The sequence below is a fragment of the Felis catus genome, chromosome C1, assembly GCF_018350175.1.
Source record: "Felis catus isolate Fca126 chromosome C1, F.catus_Fca126_mat1.0, whole genome shotgun sequence".
NCBI classification, from domain to species: domain Eukaryota; kingdom Metazoa; phylum Chordata; class Mammalia; order Carnivora; family Felidae; genus Felis; species Felis catus.
Window position 1 is genome coordinate 146,754,890 of NC_058375.1, and position 21,212 is coordinate 146,776,101.

At 37.5% G+C, this 21,212-nt stretch overlaps 1 long non-coding RNA gene across 1 annotated transcript in view; it reads right to left on the reverse strand.

Annotated features, from left to right (window-relative positions):
• LOC111561973 overlaps window positions 1–19,643 on the reverse strand; it is a 32,660-nt gene extending 13,017 nt beyond the window's left edge. The window contains exon 1 of the long non-coding RNA XR_002745047.2: window positions 19,459–19,643. This is a non-coding gene — a long non-coding RNA (uncharacterized LOC111561973). The remainder of the gene's footprint in view (window positions 1–19,458) is intronic.
• Between the last annotated feature and the right edge of the window lie 1,569 nt (window positions 19,644–21,212).

Below are 21,212 nucleotides of genomic sequence, written 5' to 3' on the forward strand. Positions count from 1 at the left end.
CTCAATGCTCACCAAGATAACTGTAGTCAATTATAAGTTGACAACTATAAGTGTATATCAACTATAATTTTTAAAGTCTGCCATTTTAAAGAGAAATGCGATAGATAATTTTACCTCTTATAGTGTTTCTTTTCATTTTGCTTTCAGCCTCTGAATACTCTGATGCTCCCAACTAGGATTTTGGATTTGAGGAAATGTTACAAAAGTAAATTGTAAGTTTAAGGTTTTTTTCTTGGAGATTACTGTAGAGTTGAGAATCCAGTGACTTTGAGGTGACTGCTTATGGAATCTAGCAGCAAAGTGACTTATTCCTCAAGTAAAGTTTAGTGAGACAGAATCTGTGCTGGAAGGCTAAAATGGATCACGACTAAGGTAGAATATTGATCATATGTTGTTTCCCTTGGTTTCTGCACAACTCAGATTCTTTATCTTTCCTAGTGATTCTGTGCATTACCTGGTTCAAATCTTATATATTAATTTACTGCTTAAGTTAGGCAGAATCGACTGAAGTTGTTTATAATCAAGAGCCTTCTGTAGTTCACTTATGTAATTGACAATGAGTGAAGAATAAATTGAAAGTATCCATTTTTGGGACGCCTGAGTGGCTCAGACCGTTGGGCATCCGACTTCAGCTCAGGTCATGATCTCATGGTTTGTGAGTTCGAGCCCCTGGTCAGGCTCTGTGCTGACAGCTCAGAGCCTGGAGTCTGCTTTGGATTCTGTGTCCCTCTCTCGCTCTGCCCCTTTCCTGCTCGTTCTCTGCCTCTCTCTGTCTCTCAAAAATAAACATTAAAAAAAAATTAAGAAAGTATCCATTTTAGATGAGATACAGTTTTATTTTTTTACTAATTTTTTTAAAGTTTTTATTTGAATTCCAGTTAGCATGCGGTATTATATTACTTGCAGGTGTGCAATACAGTGATTCAACACTTCTATACATTAGATTGTGCAGATGAGATACAGTTTTAAAAAGCAGTTTCTTGGGGCACTTGGCTGGCTCAGTCAGTGGAGCATGCAACTCCTGAACTTGAGGTAGCGAGCTTGAGCCCCACACTGGGTGTAAAGCTTACTTAAAAAAAAAAAAGCACTTTCCAATGAAGTTAGTTAAAGTCTAAGTTTTTTTGAAGTCTATGAACAAATGCCTTTCAATATGCATGTCTGATGATATTTTCCTTTTGAATATATATCCTAAAGGAAAAAAAAATCATGAAAAATCACAAGGATATTAATGTTCACCTTTTTAAAATTTTTGAAAATTAGAAATGACCTAAATGCCAATCATTCAATTATAGATTATGGAGCCATTTATTATTGGCACAGAACAAGTTCTTAAAACAATTTAAGATGCAGAAAAGTCATAAACCTTTTGGAAAATGTAATTCTAACTATATTGTGGTAGCCAACTTCCAACATGCCACGAAGATCCATATCTCCCAGTATTCTAAATCTTGTATGGTCCCCTTCCACAATGAATCATGGCTGACCTATGAAACCAATGGAATAGTGCAGAAGGGACAAGATTTGACTTCTGAAGTTAGTTCCTAAAAGACATTGCACCTTCTGTTGTAGTCTCTTGGATCACTCTCTGTGGGGAAAAGCTGATGCCATTAGGAGTGGCTTATGCAGAAAAGAGGTTTCCAATCAACAACCAGCACCAATTTACCAACCAGCCGTGTGTATGACCCAACTCGTAATAAACTTTCCAGCCATAGTCAATACTTCAGATAACTACAGTTCTAATTGATATGAGATTGCAATATCCTGTGAGTATTCTAAGACAGAAATGCTCAATTAAGCCATTCCCAAATTACTAACTCATAGAAATTATGAGGGGTAATTGATTATTATAGTTTTAAGCCATCAAGCCTTACATGTTGCATAGCATTAGATTAATAGAGACTTGCAAATAAGTGTGCGTTAATATGTGCATGAACTTAAAAAATACCTGGAAAGATATAAATTAGAAGGCTGGTCATGTCCTCTTTTTTATTTTAATTTTGTGGATTTCCTTTATGTATTTGGTTTTTTTTTTTGCAATTGTTAAGCAATAATAATTATATCACGTCTCATAATGCAATAGCTTAAAACCAGTGATAAACAATTCCAAATGAAGTCATAAAAGGCAAGACTCTGCATAAGAAACACAAAGGTAAGAACTCTAGCAGACATTTATTGGAAGCAATGCAAAGCAAAACAATTGTGGAGCATCTTTAGAACTGAGAGAAAAAAAAAACTGCCATTCTAGACTTCTACAGACAGCATAAATGTATTTCAAATAAAAGTGAAATAAACACTTTTACAGGCATACAAATTTTCAAGTATCACCATGGACCTCTATTGCAGAAAGCGCTTAGAAAAGAAGAAAATTATGGCAGTTGTAGAAACAGATCTACAAAGGAATAAAGAGCACAGAAAACAATCATTACGTGGATAAATATATACTTCTCTAATTATTGACTTTTTTTAAAAAAAAAAGTAACTGATATTAAACAAACAAACAAACACAAACCTATGTCTTCTGGAATTTCTAACATGGTCAAAGTAAAATGTCCGATAACATTGCCACAAGGGAATAGAAGGGTACTGTGGTAAGTTTCTAGTAACTGTAAGGGAAAGGGGATCATATCACTGAAAGGTAACCTTTAGTAAATGGAAGGTGTATAATACACGCCCCCAAACAACCACTAAAACAACAAAATAAAACGATAGGTAGTAAAACAAAAAGCAGACAATACGGAATTATAAAAAAATACTACCTACCACCGAAGGCAGAAAAAGAGGAAAATGAGAGAAGAGTCTGTGTGCTTACCAATACCATCCTAGGTAGTTGATTTATTTAATCTTCCATGAGTTAGATTTACAGCCAAAGGAGAACAGGAAAACAAATATCAAGGTGGCAGATTTAATCTAATCATATCAATTTTGTATAGACCCCAATTAAAAGGTAGAGGTTATCATATTGAAATCAAAAGCAAGGCCTCGCTCTAGGATGCCTAGAGGAAATGAGCTTCAAAATAATGGCACAGATGAATTAAAAGTAAAAGGATGAAACAAGATATAACGTGATAATATGAATCACAAGAAAACTGGAGGGATGTGTTAACATCAGATAAAGTCGATTTCAGAGCAAAGGATATTGCTAAGGATAAAAAGGGTTGTTTAATACTAATAAAGTGATTAATTCACCAAAAAGATATAATAAGGTTACGTGTTCAGTATATTTTGTCCATGGTTGCAAATGCAGCTAGTATCCCTGACTAACTACAAACCCTAGCTGCCTCGTGGAAGAAACACTTGAAAGAACGCAAGGAAAAAACAAAAACAGAAACAAAACAGAAGTTACCTCTGGTAGCCAGAACGCTGGCCTAGCCAAATATGTGTACTCCCTAATCCCTGGAAGCTGTGAATGTATACCTTACATGGCAAACACAACATCTCAGATGAGATTGAGGGTAAGGACCTTGATTTGGGAAGATTACTCTGGATTATAAGGATGGGTCCAATCTAATCATACAATTCCTTAAATGTGAGAATCTTTCCCCGCTGAGTGAGGGAGAGATGTGATGACAGATGAGTCAGAGAGATGTGACATCATTAGCTTTGAAGATACAGGAAGAGGATCACAAGCCGGGGGAATGTGGCTAATTTCTAGATGATGGAAAAGCCCAGGAAATACATACTCCCCAGAGCTTCCGGAAAGGAACACGACTCTTCAAATATTTTGATTTTAGCCCAGGAAATCCGTGTTGGACTTCTGACCTAGAGAAATATAAAGTAAAATAATAAATGTGTGTTTTTCACACCTCTACGTTTGTGGTAATTTGCTGTGCCAGAAATCTGAAACTAATACAGTCCTAATTACTAAGAATAATCTGAAAAGGAGCTTTGGCGTATGCTAAAGAAACACTAATATGTTTTCCTGCTCAACTGGGATACATTGCAGTCCACAGTGCTTTTAGATTTGTGGTTATTGTGTTTCCAGATGGTAATGTCTCAAGATAATTGTCGCTCTCTAAATATCTGAAATAGCTTGAAGAAAATCTAGATGCTTCTTTATTCACCCCAACTACTTGATTTTATTATTTTGTCCTACTATCAGACTACAGCTTTGGATGTGTGGTGCTGGGCTAACCTGGCTACGTTCTGGGAGTCACAGCTCCAACAGATTGCAGTTGCACCCGTACAGAGATCAACTGTACAGAAAGGCGTTTCTCTGAACAAAGAAAGCGCAACTTTTAGAGAAGGTCCCTATTTTCAGCCATCTCTTTTGGGGACTAGTTGGATTGCAAAATTAAGGAGTCAGCAATTCATCTTTGTTCCCTTTGTTTCTGCTGACTTCGTTTTTCCATGGTGTCTTACTCCATCCAGGCTGCCATAACCGAGCACCATTGTAAGGTCGTTTATAAGGCTGGGGAGCTTATAAACAGTAGAAATTGAATGCTCACAGATCTTGGAAGTTCAACATCAACGTATCAGCAGATTTAGTGTCTGGTGAGGATCTGTTTCCTAGTTAATAGACGGTCCCCTTTTTACTGTGTCCTCACATGGTGGAAAGGATAAGGGCCCTAATCCCACTCATGAGGGCTCTATACTCATGACCTCATCACCTTCCAAAGGTTCTACCTCCAAATCATCACATTGGGTGTTAGCATTTAGTATATGCATTTGGGGAGGGCACACATATGCAGTTTATAGCACATAGTATCATATAACTCAGTAACATATTTGCAAAAAATATCATAATGATTACATAAATAGGGAAGCTTTTCGTTTTCATGGATGCTACGTGATTTTATTGTTTACTGTGATTGTTATATTCCTTTTAGTCTCTTATAGCCATAGACTGAATTAATTTTAGCTTGAATTTGCTTGCCTGTCTGGGTTGTTTGTTTTGTTTTGTTTTGTTTTCCACAATGAATGATATTTTGCAGACCTGTTCATCTCTGACTTGTTTCATGTCTTCTCAACATAATGCACAGTGACAAAAAGGAAAAAAAAAAGGTTTTTCCTTTTCAAACGTATTTGGATGTAAAAGGATTCTGGTATATATTTAGTGTTGTAACATCATAAGCAAGCCCAATGATGACTGGTACTTTAGAGACTGTGAGGTTTTGAATTCTTATGTAGCCAGAATTAATCTCTAACTACTTTCTTGGGCTTAGTTTAAGAAGACAGGCATACCAAAGAGATTGAGGAATAATTGGCAGAATTTGAACATGTGCGTATAAATATCATATTTAAAATATAATGAATTTCGAGACAGTATAGTGAGTTCAAGTTACATTAAAATTTATTTTAATTTAATTAATTTATAATTATGTTTCTCTAGTAAAATGTTTTAAAAATATGTGCATACCACTATGAAAAGTGGCTCTGTCAGTTAAGTGTCCAATTCTTGATTTCAGCTCAGGTCATGATCTCACGGTTCATGGCCATGACTGGCCATGTGTCAGGCTCTGCTCTGACAATATGGAGGCTACTTGAGATTCTCTCTCTCCCTCTTTCTCTGCCCCTTCCCTGCTCGTGCTCTCTCTCTCTTTCTCTCAAAAGAAATAAACTTGTAATTAATTAAGTATAAAGAATCTACATTTCAGCCCAGTGTGGTGCCATGTGATTCAAGTAAAGGAAAGGTACAGTTCACTGGAAGAAGACGATGTACTTACCAGGTATGATTACTAGATACTTGACTTCTCATTTAATTTTCATCATATTTCCATGAATCAGACTTACAGCCATTTTTTTTTATTTTTTTTTTCAACGTTTATTTATTTTTGGGACAGAGAGAGACAGAGCATGAACGGGGGAGGGTCAGAGAGAGAGGGAGACACAGAATCGGAAACAGGCTCCAGGCTCTGAGCCATCAGCCCAGAGCCCGACGCAGGGCTCGAACCCACGGACCGCCAGATCGTGACCTGGCTGAAGTCGGACGCTTAACCGACTGCGCCACCCAGGCGCCCCAAGACTTACAGCCATTTTAAAGATAGGCACACTGATACTGAATTTAAATAAATTGTGTACAAATGCTCAGCTAGCGACAAAGTTTGGATTCAGAAACAATATTTAGGCTTCTAAACACTATGGTCTGTTATAACTCACTCTCGATCCGGTATGTGCAAAGCAATAAACTAGGTACGGACAGTTGTTAAAATGAATAGAATTAGGTTTCTCCTAGGGTACCTAGAAGCCAGAAAGCAAAGGCAATATAAAGAAAAATGGCATAGGGACGCCTGGGTGGCTCAGTCGGTTAAGCGGCCAACTTCCGCTCAGGTCATGATCTCGCGGTCCGTGAGTTCGAGCCCCGCGTCGGGCTCTGTGCTGACAGCTCAGAGCCTGGAGCCTGTTTCAGATTCTGTGTCTCCCTCTCTCTGACCCTCCCCTGTTCATGCTCTGTCTCTCTCTGTCTCAAAAATAAATAAACGTTAAAAAAAATTAAAAAAAAAGAAAAATGGCATAAAAGCTAATGATTTTCTGATTCACATCACTTAACACCTTTCTACTGTGTTACATTTTACTTCTGTGTCATAAATTCTGTCTATTCGCCATTCTTCTCTTACCTTGCCACCATGGTACCACATTATGCTAGCTTCTTGCTTTTCTTACCTCCAGTATCAACTTCTATGGATGTAGGCCCAAGGTAGGTGAAGCATTGCTTATCCTATCTTCTTATTCCTACTATCTTACCCACACCTCCCTGCTTGATAGTTCTCCTGATCTCTGAAAGGCCATCATAGTTGCAGTCTGTTGCTGCATGAAACTCACCTATCCCCAATACCATTTTTTTTTTAAACAAAAGCTCTTTTAGTCTTTACCTTTACCTTGATCTTTCTATCTATGCCTCAGCTTAAGAGAAATCCAGGTTTGTTTGTTTTTTTTTCAAACTCTCTCTAAGTGATATCTACTGACCTGTTCTCCCATACCACTAAAAAATTCCTTGGGGTGCCTGGGTGGTCCAGTCTGTTAAGTGTTTGGCTCTTGATTTCGGCTCAGGTCATGATTTTGAACCCTGCTTCTGGTTCCATGCTGACAGTGTGGGATTCCTTCTCCTTTTCTCTCTGTCCCTCCTGGGCTTATGTGCATGCTCTCTCTCTCTCTCTCAATATACACAAATAAACTTAAAAAATAATTTCTCAATAATATTCTAGGCAGTAAACTCCATGAGTGAAAAATTGTAAGGAATTATACCACTCCAGGATGACCTCCTCTTAACTAGATATATCTGCTATGACCCTATTTCCAAGTAGGGTCACATTAAGGTCACATTCTGAGGTACTTACAAGTTTTCACGTCATACAATTGAACATATATTCTAATTCCCATTGAAATTTCCTATTTTACCTATGTATTATTTTAATCTGGTGACTTTTCTTACTGTATTGAGTTAAAAACATTTTTTTTTCTTGATTACATATGTCCATATTATCAGTCAGACTTACTCAAAACATGAGTGGCATTCAGTATCACACTTTACTAACAACCAACAAAAGATTCAACACAGTCACAAAAATTGCCACATCAATATTTAGGAGACCCCAAAACCATTGAACACTTTTTCCTCAGACATGTCTTTCAAACAAGGATGTCATTTTAGATTCAGAATGATAAGCACTAACTTTGTGTCCTCAGTAAATTAGTTGGGGCTATTTAGTTAAGGATCTCTCAGCTTTTCTATGTTACTAGTTACATAGCCAGAAGGAGTATGTGAGTAACTTCCATTTTTCAGGGTATCAGTGGCTCATATATCCAAAAATTGCAGGTTTATTTATACACCAATTATTTTCTGATGCAATCATTTCTCAGATTAACAGTCAAACATCAAAAGATATCTTTGAAATATCCTCATTTATAATCTAGGTTGTAAATTCCAAAGGTCAAAAATTACAAGGAATTTGTTTAGGGTCAAAGTCAGCCTCCAGTTTCCTGACAAAAGAGAAACTCTTTACAGACCAACTCAACTCAACCTTTTTCTACCCAATTCCACCATGATCAGAGTACATACTCTGAATTTGGCCAATCCTTTGAAAGTTGTTAAAAATCTGGCTTTATGGCCCATATATGGTCAATTATGGTAAATATGACCCGTGCTCTTGAAAGAAATGCATATTCCTCCATTGTTAGGGCAGAGTTACATTTCTATAATTAGTTTAAGTATTTTAGAGATGTTATTTGACTTTTCTATATCTCTACTAATTTTTTGTCTGTCCTATTTGGTAGTAGGAGAGATCTCCTATGGTTGTGGATTTATCAAATTCTCCTATTCTATCAAAGCTCTGTCTAGGGGTGCCTGGGTGGCTCAGTCGGTTAAGCGGCCGACTTCGGCTCAGGTCATGATCTCACAGTCCGTGTGTTCAAGCCCCGCGTCGGGCTCTGTGCTGACTGCTCAGAGCCTGGAGCCTGTTTCAGATTCTGTGTCTCCCTCTCTCTGACCCTCCCCCATTCATGCTCTGTCTCTCTCTATCTCAAAAATAAATAAACGTTAAAAAAAATAAAAAAAAAATCTCTATCTACTTTGCAGCTTATTAAAAGTATAGAAATTGACTTTACTAGATAATTGCCCTTTTATCCTTTTAAAAGCCCTTGCTTATTACTGGCATGTCTGACTTCTTTTATTATTATTTAAGTTCAAGTTAGTTAACATATAGTGTAGTATTGGTCTCAAGAAGAGAATTTAGTGATTCATCACTAAATCATATAACTAACACCCAAGTGCTCATCCCAAGTGCCTTCTTTAATGCCCGTCACTCATTTAGCCCTTCCCCCAACTGTCTCCCCTCCAGCAACCCTTAGTTGGTTCTTCATATTTAAGAGACTCCTGTGGCTTGCCTCCCTCTTTGTTTCTATCTTATTTTATTTTCCTTTCCCTTTGCCCACGTTCATCTGTTTTGTATCTTAAATTCTTCATATAAGTGAAGTCATATGATATTTTTCTTTCTCTGACTCACTTATTTCTCTTAGCATAATATCCTCTAGTGCCATCTACTTGTTGCAAATGTATGTGTATATATATCATCTATATCTGTCTATATCTGTCTATATCTATATCTATATCTATATCTATATCTATCTAATTTCTTTATCCATTCATCAGTTGATGGACATTTGAGCTTTTTCCATAATTTGGCTGTTATTGATAGTGCTGCTATAAACATTGGGGTGCATGTGCCCCTTCGAATCAGCGTTTTTGTATCCTTTGGATAAATATTTAGTAGTGGAATTGCTGGGTTGTAGGGTGGTTCTATTTTTAATTTTTTTGAGGACCCTTCATACTGTTTTTGAGAGTGGCTTCACCAGTTTGCACTCCCACCAACAGTGCAAAAGTGTTCCCCTTTCTCCGCATCCTTGCCAACATCTGTTGTTTTCTGAGTTGTTAATGTCAGCCATTCTGACAGGTGTGAGGTGGTATCTCATTGTGGTTTTGATTTGTATTTCCCTGATGATGAGTGATGTTGAGCATCTTTTCATGTGTCTGTTGGCGATTTGGATGTCTTCTTTGGAGGAGTGTCTATGTCTTCTGCCCATTTCTTCACTGGATTATTCATTTTTTGGGTGTTGAGTTTGATAAGTTCTTGATAGATTTTGGATACAAACCCTGTATCCGATGTCATTTGCTAATGTCTTCTCCCATTCCATTGGTTGCCTCTTAGTTTTGTTGATTATTTCCTTCACTGTGCAGAAGTTTTTATCTTGATGAGGTCCCATTAGTTCGTTTTTGCTTTTGTTTCCCTTGCTTCTGGAGACACTGACACGTCTGTCTCAACATCAACCTTTACTGTCTGTGTCCTCATATTTAAGTTATGTCAGTTGTAAACAGTGTATCTTAGTTGTTTTTTAATCTATCCTGAAAATGTTTATTTTTAATATTTAGGCCAATTATATTTAGTATAATTATTGATCAATGTGAGTTTATAGTTACCATTTTGCCCTTCGTTTTGTGTTTGAATTATTAGTGTTTCATTTCTCCAAAAGTCCTTATTTAAGTGGGCCCTTCTATCTAGAATTCCCTTTCTCTTTTGCCTACATTCATTTAGTTATCTCTCACCAAAACTTTAGTTATTTTCTCACAGGGGACCATCTGGCCCTATCTCTAGATATGGTTTCTCTTGGTAGTCAGTCTTGTAGTATCATATTTCTTCTCTTCAGTGCACATAACTCAATTATTTTGTGTACTGATTGATGTGTATTTCTTCTAGACCATAGCTTGATGATGATAGGACTTATTTATCTTCTATTAATAAATACTTGCAGCATTAATAAATGAACATGTCAATTCTAAAACAAATTTTACCTTTCTTTACAGACAAATGTTAAATAAATACAAACAACACTTTCAGAAATGATCTACATATTTACACAGAACCACAGTATCTCAATGCGGCACCACCATTACATTAAATCTAATTTGTCTTGCCACAGATCTTATCAGGCACCCTTTGCAGAAGCTAGGGGATGCTTTACAGCTTCCTGTGGGCTTATTCCTATATAAGAAAACAAGATTTCCTGAGACAATTCTATTTCTTTCACACCCACATGGAGGGAGAATAGGACTGACCAAGTGCTGGTTTATTTCAAATATTTTCCAGATTATTTGGTGCAAATTCTTTTCTACAATATCCCATTGTCATTTTTAAGTGAACTCGGCAAGGCTCAGGGCTCTGACTCATGAATGTTCACTTTCTTACTGGATTAAGTAGGCAGTCACAGGCAAAAATGTCTGATGACTCAAAGTTTCTCTGAGCGTGTTCAAGTTTTTTCCCTTTTGGAAATCACTCTGAGTACAAGTGGGAGAAATAATGATGTGCTATGGGTCCTTTCTGTCATTCCTGTGCAAACAGTACACTTTTTAGGACTTTTACCCTTTCAGAAATATTCCAGTTTATCAAGGTCCTCTTAGCCACTCCCTTATTAAAGGAAGAAATTATTTCCTCCTGTGCATTTAGTTTGAGAAAGTTTATAACAAATAATTTAAATTAAACAGAATAAATGTCCTGGAAATTAGAGAATAGTAGGTGAATAGACTCATTGCAAATAACCTGGAGTTTGAACCATCATTGTGTTGAGTTACCTGGTACTGGGCTAAATTTAATCCGATGGGTTTTAATAAAAATTCAGGGAATGGTGCAGCCTTATCATCAACAGATATATTATTCTGCTTTACTAGAACAAATAGAGTAAAAGAATATATATCACTTTGTCTTCTTAACATTAAGAGCTTAAAATTTGTCAAATAAATAAATATATATATAAAAAGAAAATTTTAATATCTAATTCTTGTAAGAAATCCTTTTTGCCTCTGCTTCCTTTGAAATAGACTACTATTTTTGAATCACAAAACCTCAACATTAAAGGATTTTTTTTCACCCTCGCATGCCCAAAATCTCAGACTGGTTGAAACTTCAACTTCACAAAGAATTAAATATTGTATTTCTAGCCCAGAAAGGTGATTGCCTACCATTTTTATCGTATAATTACTTAGATTTTCATATAGACTGTCACATACAAACTTTAAGTAACAAAACGCAGAATACAAAGCTGCCCCAAAGTATAATAACTCAGGTATTCATTAGATCAAAACATAAAGGAAGTTACTATGAAAAAATTTAGTCTATGTATTTAAGAAAATTAATCAGGGGCGCCTGGGTGGCGCAGTCAGTTAAGCATCCGACTTCAGCCAGGTCACGATCTCACGGTCCGTGAGTTCGAGCCCCGCGTCGGGCTCTAGGCTGATGGCTCAGAGCCTGGAGCCTGTTTCCGATTCTGTGTCTCCCTCTCTCTCTGCCCCTCTCCCGTTCATGCTCTGTCTCTCTCTGTCCCAAAAATAAATAAACGTTGAAAAAAAAATTAAAAAAAAAAAGAAAATTAATCATAGGTAAAAACAACTTTATTCCATAAAAGAGGACAACTCTGCCATAAATTTGTTTTAGCAATAGCAATAATAAAAAAAAATACTTGTTTTAAGAAAATCCAGTTATTTTCAAAATTTTTAGAATTCCCCATTTGTATATATTCACACTTGTTGGAGAACTACATCCAGAAATAACTCATCTCATTTAGTACCTCTCTCTTTGAGAAAGTATTCCATATATAAGATATATATAGCAAATGCTCTAGACTTTGGGTGTAAATGTCAAATTAACAATCCAGTAAATACTAGCCATTCCCTTTTATTTCCCACAAATATAAGAAAGCCATGTTTTAGTGGCCTTTCCTCCCTTAACAAGTCTAAGAGTTCCTGACATTCATCTTCTTTGTCTTTATATTCTCAATCTGTCATTATCTTCTAATCCCCTGCTCAATTTTTTATAGGTGGCATACTATCTCTACAAACCACCTTTTCCTGTCTGCTACCTAAATTCTGCAGTCTCTTAACTGCAATTTGAGCATAGAGCATAAGTCATCAGAAAGCAGGTAAAACAGACTGGTATTTAAAAAAAATATTACATAGGTTCAGGAATCAGAAATGAATAGGAATGTAGAGGGAAAAAAGCTTCAGCTAGATACCAGGCATCACGGCTTTTGGACTCCATAGGATTTGTTCATACCAAGAATAATTACAGCCTCCTTTTCCTCTGTAGGACTATTGTGACCACATTTTTTGTATACCAGGCTCCTCAGAATTTTCAACTCTCTCTGGGGCCCAGCAAGAGGAAAATCAGTAGTGCACCCCTCACTCACCCATTGTCTCAGCCAACTTTTGATTGTACTTCTTAACTCTATAATAACAATTTCGTTCCTGGGGTAACAAGTTTTGACATTAACACACTAAACAGCTTATTCTTCATTGTGACAAATTTCTTCATTCCACAATAAATTAGGGTTTTGATATTCACATAACATAATACTGGGGGGGGGGCGGGCGGGGAGCACTTGGGTAGCTCAGTTGGTTAAACATATGACTCTTGATTTTAGCTCAGGTCATGATCTCATGGTTTGTGAGATCAGGCTCTGCGTTGACAGCATGGAGCTGGCTTGGGATTCTTTCCCTCTCTCTCTGCCCCTCCCCTGCTCACTTTCTCTCTTCCTCTCTCTCTTTCAAAAATAAATGAATAAACATTAAAAAAGAACATAACACATAGGCTTACTGAAAAAAGAGAAAGAGAAACACACACACATACAGAAAGAGAGAGAGAGAGCGAGAGAGAGAGAGAGAGAGATTTTCCATTCTAAAGAGAATTCAGTTCTCCAAAATATAAACTAGGAAACCCCATTTCTGGCCCTGACAGAATGAATAACTGACTAGATTTGCCCTCCCATATTAAACAACTAGAAAAATAAAACATATGAAAACATTTGTTTTCAGAGATTGGACAATAGGCAGTGAAGTAATATGATTCTGAGGTAAGGGGAATAAACAAGATGAGTCCTAAAGCACAATTGGAATTTGAGGTTGCTGACATTTCCTTCACTGTTAATTCAGTCCACATTCTGGAAAGAATTTTCAAAACTGTTAAAGATTTTTTTTTTGTTTCATAACAGAGACATAATAGGAATGATAAGCAGAGAGGGATAACAGTTTCACGTGTATTAGTCAGTATATAGGAAAAGAGTAATTACCCTAGAAATTTTCGACAGAAAGGAATTCAATACAGGGATTTAGAGCTAATGTAATTGTTGGAAGGACCATGGAAGTGTTCAGGGAAAGACAATGTTGGATTTTAGGACATTATAAAGTGGAAGAACCACAGGAATCCACTGTTGATGGTCAAGGTTATCTACAGCACGAAACCGGATGATTTTCGATAAGACGTTCAGAAACTTTCACATGTATCCTTTGCTGCCACAAAAACAATGGCAGCTAGTACTTGGCCTTCTCTTTCCAAGCATCGACCAGTATCTTTCATTGATGGAGTCTACCCAGGACTCTGGTGGTGGTGCGGGGGGGGGGGGGGATTCTTGAAAATGCACCCCAAGCTTTGACTGCTATAAATACAGGAGAGTAGAGACAACATGACATGGTTAGACATGCAAACTGTAGACATTTTATTCATACAACAAATAATTTTGAGTATCTATTTACAACATGTGAAGCATTGCACTAGGCTGTGAGAGGAGGCATGGAGAAATTAATAGATGTTCTCAAAAACTTGCAATGTAGAAGCAAAGATCAAACTTGTAGTGAATACCACCGTTGAGAGAAGCACAGTAAAACCTTGGATTGTGAGTGATTTGTTCTGCAGGGAGAGCAAACATTTCTAATAAGTTTTAACTTGATAAATGAGCGATGTCTTGCAATATGAGTAGTATGTGATGCTAAATGTCACATGATCGCAACTGAGCCAATGGTTCTTCTCTCTCTCTCGCCATGGGATTGTGGGTGATCATCTCCTATGTTTGGATACTCTGACTCAGGCAGAAATCAGTGATTTTTCGGAATGTTGGAAGATGCCCACAATTGGCACCAGTGTATTTTTTGCCACTTCAAAGCACCTATGGACAGTCCTTTGTTTTTCTATTCAAGAGTAAGCTTAGGAATGCTTTGCTTCATTCTAAATCAGGCTGCTTGCAGATATAGACCCTTTCTTCTGCTGCTTTATTGCCAGAAATCCTCAAGAGGAGGTAAAAGCAAGTGTCTTTGGGTAGGTTCCTTGTTAAAGTTGCAAGAAAATAGAAATATTTCATGGAGCCAATAGATAGCAGTGATTCCAGTAGTGAGAGCAAAAGACATCCTACACAATAACCCTCCTCTCTCTTGTCTCCCTCACACCAGCCCTGAAGGTTTTCAAAGGTAAGTGCAGATTAATTTGTTTATTTTTCTTTATATTTTGTATTTTCTTTGTTATTTCGTATTATATTACAGTATTGTAATCATTTTTATGTGAATATTTTGGGGTTGTGGAATGAATCACCTGAGTGTCCTTTATTTCTTATGGGGAAATTCACTTTGATATACAAGTGCTTTGGATTATAAGCGTGTTTCTGGAACGAATTATGCTTGCAAACCAAGGTTTTACTGTATGTGGTTAGTACCAAATCTGTAATGTAAATAAAATAATTAGAAAATAGAGAACGCATTTAGGAGATCCAAATTTTATGTTGTTCAATTAATTGCCTTGTATTTTAAATTAATAATCCTTTCAGTCGCTCAGCATTGCAAAAAAACATTTGCCATGTTTAATTAAATGTAATCCACTGCAAATGACATATTTTCCTTAAATGGCTGAACCATTGCTGGCCTGTGACTTTTTAGATGAATTATAACTTTGGAGTAGCTTCCCTATTCCAGAGTCCATACCTCAGCTATGCACATGGAGGATATCTACTTCATTAATTCACTCAGGGATTAATATGTCAAGGGTTTGACCCCTACGAAACAATACATAACAAGCAAATGTACAAATCAGAAGGCCAATGTTTAATTTACCATGAGAGACTCATTTAACCAGGTCACTGAGATTGGCTGTATAAATGGGGCATAGCTTTTTGACAGGAGGAGCTTGTGCCTGAGAGTCAGTTTGGAACTGTCCACTCCTTGCATCCTATTGCACAATTGTTAAAGCAGTGAATCTTTTTGTGAGTGACAAATCCACTGAATAAACAGCGAAAGACTCTAAGTCTTTGCCTTAGAGCAGTGCATTGCAATAATGACAAATCCTTATGCAGAAATGTACTTTCTACACAACACTACATTTCTGTTTGTGATTGACAGAAGCATGTAATTATTCCTGGACTTTCAGCCTACTGTACTTTGGTTTTACTTTTCATGGGCATCTGCCTGGTAATTTTTGGTGACACCTGGACTTATTTAAAACATCTCCTAGTGTGGGTTAACTCTGCACATGGCTTATTGTTTTAAATTTTTTTAATGTTCATTCACTTTTGAGAGACAGAGAGAGACAGAGCGCAAGCAGGGGTGGGGCAGAGAGAGAGGGAGACAGAATCCAAAGTAGGTTCCAGGCTGTGAGCTGTCGGCACAGAGCCCCATGTGGGGTTCACTTGAACTCATGAACTGTGAGCTCATGACCCGAGCCGAAGTCGGTCGCTTAACTGACTGAGTCGCCCAGGCACCCCTGCATATGGCTTCTTGTTTTAATTTTCTGTTGATTCTTACTAGCTACAATTACGGAGGGTGATAGTTACAACTGATCTCCAAATGCCAGGGGTGTGCTTCGTTCACCGTTTGGAGATACATTGACTACAGTTAATATTGGTAATTATAACTATAAATACCCTCCAAATATTCAGGATTGTTTTTAATAGAGGTTATGAAACATTTTAAAGCTACTTTGTATCGTTTTAATGAATTAAATACACACTGCTTTTAACAGTCGTGCAGATGTCAAAAATTGCTCTCATTACTCAGAGAAAAGTTAACACCATATTGTAAAATATTATTTTTATCTCAGCAAAGGTTTAAAAACAATTTCATTCTGATCCTCAGCCTCTTATTCTACTTAAACTCTTCTTTCATATGTAGTGATACGGATTTCTATTTTAAGTTACTAACAGTTTGTGATTTTTGTCCCTTTCTCTATTTGCAATGATAATTGGCTAATTAGAGAGTTGATCATTCACAAAAAAACACAGCACTGTTGAGAAGCTGGCTTTGGATATGCAAATGTTCTTATGTATCAAAAGGGATTATTTTTAATGTTTTCCCCCCAAAACTCAAGCGTTATTGCTTTACTTGTCTTCACTTCTGAAAGGTCATCAATGACATTTTTTTTTAAACACACCAAAAAAATAAACTGTGATTAATTTGCTTTACGAACTTTGTACTTTTATGTTTGTATACATTTTTTTAATGTGCCACTATCATTTATTTATGCATAAAATCTTGGCACAACCTACTATGGCATTAACATTCAGTTTCATCTTTACATGTGGTCATTAGCACATTAATTTTTTAAGAATTATAAAGCCTCTTTTAGAAATTTTTATGGGAAAGGTATATTTACTCAAAGAATGTAAATTTAGAGTATCTATTTTTCAAACTAAATAGGGCACTAAATAGAACCACATCTATCTCTTGGTTCCCAGCCCAGGGATTATATAATTTTCTTCTGTTTTTTAAATCTTTATTTATTTATTTATTTATTTATTTATTTATTTATTTGGAGAGAAAGAGAGGAGACATGTGGGGAGGGGCAAAGAGAAAGGCAGAGAGAGAATCCCAAGCAGGTTCTGTGCTGTTAGCGCAGAGGCCCACATGGGGGCTCGATCTCACGAATCATGAGCTCATGACCTGAGCTGAAATCAAGAGTCAGACACTTAACTGACTGAGCCATCCGGGCACTCCTGTATCATTTTCTTTTTTTATAAAGTAAAAACTACAACAAATCCAAGGTTTTTGAAAGCTCATTTTGCAATTAATTTCTTCTGTTTCTTCGTTAATTTCTTCTAAGTAACTCTTGTTCATGAGCATCTATTAATCTTAGGGCAATATTAGTTATTTTTAAGTCTGTCATTTGCTATCTGCTTACTATGTGCAGCTTACAGATATTATTTCATTTGACCCTTATACAAACTCCATTAAATACAACCAGAAATTTTAGAGATGAGGAAAAAGAGGCATAGAAAATGTGAGTAACTTACTAAAGTCCTACAGATAACAAGCAGCCAGTCTAAGAATTGAGCATATGGCTACATGATCCAAAGTCTGTGTTCTTAACCTCTTTCCTATCATCAAGCTCTACCACTGACCAGCTATTGCAACGGAAGACAAAAAGGTACGTACATAACAATACGTAGCTTAAGGAATGTACTTTCATTTTGAAACAGATAACACCTCTCAGAGTTCAGCTTTTCTTTGAGCAGGTCAAGATCAATGTTGCATTACTTCCAGTGCCTGAAATGATAATATCTCTTAGCTTTCCTTGTTGTCCTTATTGAGTCACTTCTAAGAGATTTTTCTATATCGAAAGTCAAGTCACTTGATTCAACCATCTTGGCCATGGCTTTTTGGATCATCATGGGCATCTGACCCATGGTTTATAGTCTAGAAGAAGTCTAGCCCAAAGCTTCGCTCCACAAAGATGATGACTTGGCCAATAATATACTGTCATTAGGAGAGTTTGAATATAAAACTATAAAGGGGAACCTGGGTGGCTTCATTGGTTAAGTGTCCGACTTCAGCTCAGGTCATGATCTCATGGTTTGTGAGTTCAAGCCCCGAATCGGTTCTCTGCTGTCAGCTCGGAGCCTGCTTCACATCCTCTGTCTCCCTCTCTCTCTGCCCCTCCCCCACTCATGCTTTCTCTCTCTCTATCTCTATCTCAAAAATAAACATTAAAAAATTTTTTTGAATATAAAACTATAGAGAGATGTTGTTAGTTAGTTGCCTGAGCGGGGATATCTGGTTATAGGAGCAGAATCTAAAAGATAACTAGAGGGGTGCCTGGGTGGCTCAGTAGGTTAAGCGTCCAACTCATGATTTAAGCTCAGGTCATGATCTCATGGTTCGTGACTTCAAACCCCACATCAGGCTCTGCGCTGGCAGCATGGAGCCTGGTTGGGATTCTGTCTCTCTCCCTCTTTCTCTGTCCACCCCCCCTGCTTCAGCTTCTCCTCTCTCTCTGTCTCTGTCTCTGCCTCTATCTCTCTATCTCTGTTAAAATAAATGAATGAACATTAAGTTGTCTAAAGGGGCAAGAACTATAGAGAAGAGAGGGGGAAATCAAAGCAACCAACAAGAAAGCAAGGTCATGAACTCTTGCCCACTCACTCCTTTAATTCTCTTGATGAATGTTTAATTCTCCTGAAGAATTTTCTCATCTTTTATGTCCAGCATATTGGCTTCAATTCCCGGCTGTTCTACTTATGTCGTGTCTTAAGCTAATCTCCTACCTCTTTCAGACAATGTACTCATATATAAAATAACAGGGCACGTATTGTGTGATAGCTCCTGGCAAATGGTAGACCCTCTAGAAACATTACTTGAATTTACATGTGACACAAGCAATTCTGCATTGAAGCTTTATTCAAGATCAGGCTCTATTCCCACTTATTCTGCCCCATTTTCTCCTCTCCCACATCTTCCCTCATTTCTCCTTGGGATGAGAAGAGAGGGGAGCTCAGTTAGATCCTTAGTTCAATTACATCCTGAACTTCCCTGCTAGCTTCTACACTTACATTCTGTTTAAGACTAGACTCTAAATAGGAGGAGACCAGTGGACCTAATATACCCAACATCGTTGTTTTTTGTTGTTGTTGTTATTGTTTGTTTGTTTGTTTTGTTCTGTTTTCGTTTAAATCAAATTCCCAATCATCCTTTAAATCCATTTCCAAGAAATTTAGTCTGGTTTCTCCTACCAGGTTTACTGTCCCTTGTATCAGAATTCCTTTTAAGACTCTCTTATCACTCCATCAAAGTGGCAGTCTCTGAGGGCAGAAACAATCTATTACTCATTTTTCATCTCTAGAAGTATATAACACAGTACCTGGCACATAGAAGGTATTCAATAAATATATGAACTGAAATGCAATGTGCCGAGCCATGGGGCAGGCTGCCTGAACAGAAGCACTTACCAAATCAAAAGGGCAGGGGAATGCTTGAGCTGGTTTTGCTGATTTCAGGCCTTCTGTCCTTCCGAGATGTAGGAGATTCACCCTTATTGTACATGGGTGGCTGCTTTACCACACCCCAGAAGTGCAGGTGCAGATATTAGCATTGAGCAGATTTGCACAAATGAGAACTCTTCGATTTGTCATGAAAAGCTAGGATTCCAAGAAAGAAGGTGATAAGTTGAAAAATTAGGGGAAAATATGTTGTAAGAAGAATCTGGCACACCCCTTCCCCACCTCCATATTAATGAAATGAAAAGGGTGGGGGAAGGAAATGTTATGCTACACATTGGCAGGAAAATTGTGCGTGTCCTGTGAGCAGATGAACATGGGACTGTGAACAGGAAGCTGATTATTCCAACACATTCTAGTTCTCACTGGAAATATCATCCTGGAGGAAAAGTCCAATATCTCTACTTTTGGATCACCTACTGCTCTAACTTTCTGTATTTTTTTGGACTGGAGATAAGGAGACATGTAACTATCTTAGAGGCAGGGCATTTAAAACTAAGGTAGATAGGGGTGCCTGGGTGGCTCAGTTGGTTAAGCAGCTGACTCTTGATTTCTGCTTAGGTCATGATCTCACGATTCGTGAGACTGAGTCCTGCATCGGGTTCTGCGCTGACAGTGCTTGGTATTCTTTCTCTTCTTCTCTCTCTCCCTCTCTCTTGCAATAAATAAAAACTTAAAAAAATAAGGTAGATATTTATTACCTATATGCATTCAGCCAAAAGCTGACCTCGACTTACCATACTACCATTTGTGGGAATTACCTCTCTCTCTTTCTCTCTCTCTCTTTTTTTTTCTCCCAATTATCCAGGGAGAGTAACTTATTTTTTTATATACTGTCCGACCAGTATAGTCACATGTGATTGTCCCAGTACTAGTAACTAAAGCAATCTAGACCAATCAGAATCTCTTTCTTTCTTTCTTTTATTTTTTTTTTTTGTAATGTTTATTTTTGAAGGAGAGAGAGACAGAGTGTGAGCAAGGGAGGAACAGAGAGAAACGGAAACAGAAAGGGAGACACAGAACCCAAAGTGGGCTCCAGGGTCCGAGCTGTCAGCACAGAGCAGGACGCAGGGCTCGAACTCACAAACCGTGAGATCATGACCTAAGCCAAAGTTGGACGCTTAATGACTGAGCCACCCAGGCACCGCTAGAATGTCTTCCTAAAATGGGTACTGAGATGGGAGAGAATTCAGCCTATAATGTAAGAATTGGAGAGCCTCTGTCAGCCAGATTTTCTACTCCTTGGACCAAAGACATAGAGAAAGCTAAAGTGGTACTGAGGTAATAATGAATAAAAATGAAATAGCTATAAAGAAAGGAGAAAGATGCTCACAGATGGTATTTCAATTATTGTTTCCAAATCATCCCTGAGGACCATTTGTTTTCTATTCCTTGCGTATGAGACACTCCCATATCCTTAAAAATGACTGCACCACCCCCCCCCCCCAGGCTTGGAATTGTTTTCTGCTAAATACAATCAAATGAGTCTTAAATATTTCAATTTCAGATCACATCAACGTCAGTCTGTCTGAGAATGACTCAGACAGCTCTTATCTCATCTTTATTTTTTAAATATTTATGTATTTATGTTTGTTTGTTTATTTATTTTTGAGAGGGAGAGCGAGCAGGGAAGGGGCAGAGAGGCGGGGGAGAGAGAGAATCCCAAGCAGGTTTCACAATGCCAGGGCAGAGCTCAACTCGGGGCT